We start from the raw sequence: 3,586 nt of genomic DNA, 5'->3' as shown, positions 1-3,586 counted from the left end.
GCGAGGAGAACAAGAGAACAGAAATCCCAGTCAACCGTGACATGAGTGTATGAAAAGTTAGAGGCTAATCCTAGACCAGCTCTTTGATAACAGAGAAACAATGAGGTCTTGAAAAAACTTGCCTGGGTGGAAGAGCCTTAAAACAAGTTTTTTTTTTCTTCCTTTGGAGGACCAGGTGGTAATTCTTCCAGGGCGGGTCATGTAGGACTGGCTTCATTTCATCCAACACATACGAGAAGGGTGAAAGTTGGACCTGATCTCCTACAAACCAGAAAATCTGCTTGATTTCTCCTTGTTCGTTATACCTGTCCCACCTGGTTCTGTTCCTTTTGAGCTGTTTTGAATGCCTAGGCACGGAGGCCATCCTCAATGAAGGAAGCAGACAGGGTTGGGAAGTCGGTGTTCAGTACCGGATGTTTTGGGCACCTTTGAGGACAGAAGGGTGTTTGGTGAAGTCACTGTCCCACTGCGTCAGCTTATATTTTTGACACTTTTTAGAGCATTTACTTTGACTTTCTTCCAACTACACATTCATCCGAATCCTATGAGATTCCTGGAGAGACAGAACAACAGAGACGATACTGGCCAATCATCTGATCGTCGAGTTGTAAAACTCCCTAAAGACGTTTGCCAGCATCCTAGAAGATGCTCATTCCCACACGGGAAAGGGAGCTTTTGTTTGTGGAGGACGGGTTGATGGTTGCGTCTCCAAGTGAGGGACACGTTTGTTCTAACTATCCACGTAGGAAAATCCAAGTGGATGAGCATGCAGCAGGCAGTCTGGCATACTCCATGGAGTGCTGCTTTAAATTCCACCACAGACACTCGTTGCCATGTGATGGGGCCTTTTTGCTCTTTTGAAGGTGAGGGAATATCGCCTACTACACAGGCTTATTGTGGAAATTCTGAGATAGTGTATGGAAAGCCCTTTGCAAGCCTTAAAGCACTCCCTAAATGTGAGTGCCATCCCGGTGTGGTGGGGATGATGGTGGGGATTGCACTTGGACGGAGGACCCATCAGTATATAGATTTGGGGCAGATACTGCCTCTGGGAGATCACCTGAGCCTCCAATCTCATTGGAGTAGGAAATGAGCTCAATCGCTTTGGGGAAATTTTTCTTTTTTAAAGACCTCAAACTTCTCCCTGAAATCACATCTCATCTTTTCATTATCTTTTTCTAGAGACAGTCTATGGCTTCAAGTCATGGAATCGGGGTTCCCAAACAAAGTAAAAGGCCACCCAAGGAGCAGTGGAGGGGCCCCTGGGGGCTGGGCGCAGGTCGTGCCATTTCCAGCAAAGAATTGGGTAGAGAATGTTGTCCAAGAGAGCTTCCTCGAAGGGGAGCTGGGAGCACTCCTGGGGAGCCGAGGCCGGCCGTGGCCATCCTCAAGGGGGGGGGGTTCCCAGCGCCTCGGGTAGGCCACTCTGGAAAGTTTCTGGGAGACACAGAGAGCACTTCCTCAGGTATTGGTGGTGGTGGTGCTGCCGCTGTGATCCCAAATCACTTACTCCAGCAGAAAGCACGCAGCGAGCACCTAGTCTGGGCCTCTGTCTAAGGAGATGAGGTACCCCCGGACAGAGAACTGCCCGGATCCAGCTCGTGCTGAGGGAGAGCTGCCGGGAGCTGGAAGGGGAGCTCGGGCAGAAGAGATAGCGGCGACGAGGGCCTGAGTTCTAGCCTGTGAGAAGGTGCCCCGGGACCAGGAAGGGGACGCCTCTGGTGCCAGGAGCCCCCTTTGGCTAGACCTTGGGGTTCCTGAAGGAGACTCAGCTCGAAATCTGTGATTCTGGGAACATCTCCCGAAGTACTAACTGCTGGATAGTGGAAACCTAATTCATTCCACTCGGCACAGTGGGGGGCCGACGGCTGCTCGCGGACCCCGCTGGGGCTTCTGCTCTTGGATTTCTTTAGAGTCCGGCAGCAACCCTGACCGAGTTAGACAGGGGAGCGGGAGGCCAGGCGGCTCGTTCACCCCAGAGTGAGAGCACCCCGCAGTTACCCGGCGGCTCTTGGGGCCTAAGCAGAGACTAGACTTAGAGGGAATCCGCCGCAGATGAAGGGGAAGCTCTTCCTGGGAACCTCTCGGTGACGTCTCGGTTTTTTCTCACTACGAGCATTACCTAGTTTTATCAAAAGCAATTTAAATGAGCAAAAGCAAACCTGGAGATGGTAGGATGGGTCTGACCCCGGACCTACCCTGGGAGAAGCCTTGAGTCCGCTTAGAAGCCTCATGGAGGAGGTCCGGCTCTGCAGAGGCTGCGGCCTTCTCCCCACCTTGTCCACCACGTGGGCTTGTTTCCTCCCGCCAGACACCTTTCCCTCTAGCAGTCCTCCTTCCTAGAGATCGCTGGACCCGCTGCCCACGAGACAGAGTGAGCCTGGAGGATCTGCCTGTGGGGGGACCCCCCGCACCCCTAGGAGCCCGGGCTCACCGCTTGGTCGCCATTCCCGCCGTCAGACTCGGATGCCTTCAGTTCCATTCAGGACATGTGTTCAGGCTCTCTGCATGCCATCCTCTGTGCCGGGCACACAAGGCCATGCTTAGGAGAGAGGGGGCTGCCAAAGGGAGACAGAACGCTGAGCCGGGCAGGGGCAGGACAGGATGAAGGAAGGATGAATTGGGGGTCCTCCTGGCTCCAGGCCGGGGTTCTATCCGTGGCGGTGCCTGGCTGCCTCTTAAGCACACACGGCGTCCGTGGTGGGGCCGGAGCAGATCCCCACGACCAGGCCTTTCTGAAAGCCCCTCACAAGCAGGGAGCCCCCCGAGCCCTGGCCAGGGGCCCCACAGAGCTCTGGGGTATCCCTGCAGGACCTTCACTAGACAGTCACGCTGATACGTGGAGCTTGCCAAGCCCTTTGCAGCCTGCGGCACAGGCCCGATTCAGGTTTCTGGAGGGCTGGCAAATGTCCGTCCATCCGTCCAGACTGCCGTGCCAGCCCCTTCTCCCTCCCTCTGCCCTCCTTCCTGAAGCCTGTGGGCCAGCCCGGTAGAGATGCCGCCCTGCATCTCCTGCCTCCACGCATGGCATTCACACAAGCCACTGCCGTGCCTGGGATTCCTAGGTCTGCCCGGAAGCCCACTCTGATTTCCCCTCAGATCTCCCGGCCATAGATCTCTCTGTGCTCACCCTTCCTCCTCTTCCCTCACCGGCACCGTACGGGGGTCACACGGGTTTGTTCTTGCCTTTGTCTCGGCTCGATAAAAGTGGGGAGAACCAAAGATCGCCTCGTGTGACCCGGCCTGGGGCTCTGCCCCCCCCGCCACCGAGAGGGAGTCTCGGACCCTTGTCCGATTCTGCCCCTTTTCAGCCAGTCCATGTTTGTGAAGCCAGAAGCCAGTCTGTGCCCTCCGGAGCTTAGACTGATGTCTGGACTGAGCGAACTAGAGACGGGATGAAGGGGAGGCTTCCTGGAGGAGGCGGGATTGTAGCCGAGGTGAGGGCGGCGGAGGGCAGCCAGAGAGAAGGCTGGAGCCAAGAGGTCCGGGATCAGAATTCGTGTTGGGTGGCGCGGCGTGAGGAGCCTGGAAGAAGAACGTTCACGGAGGCTTTGGAGGCCGACCGGAGCACTCGTTCTTGGGGTTT

This window comes from Gracilinanus agilis, chromosome 1, assembly GCF_016433145.1.
Source record: "Gracilinanus agilis isolate LMUSP501 chromosome 1, AgileGrace, whole genome shotgun sequence".
Taxonomy (NCBI): domain Eukaryota; kingdom Metazoa; phylum Chordata; class Mammalia; order Didelphimorphia; family Didelphidae; genus Gracilinanus; species Gracilinanus agilis.
Note: the sequence above shows the minus strand (reverse complement) of the source record.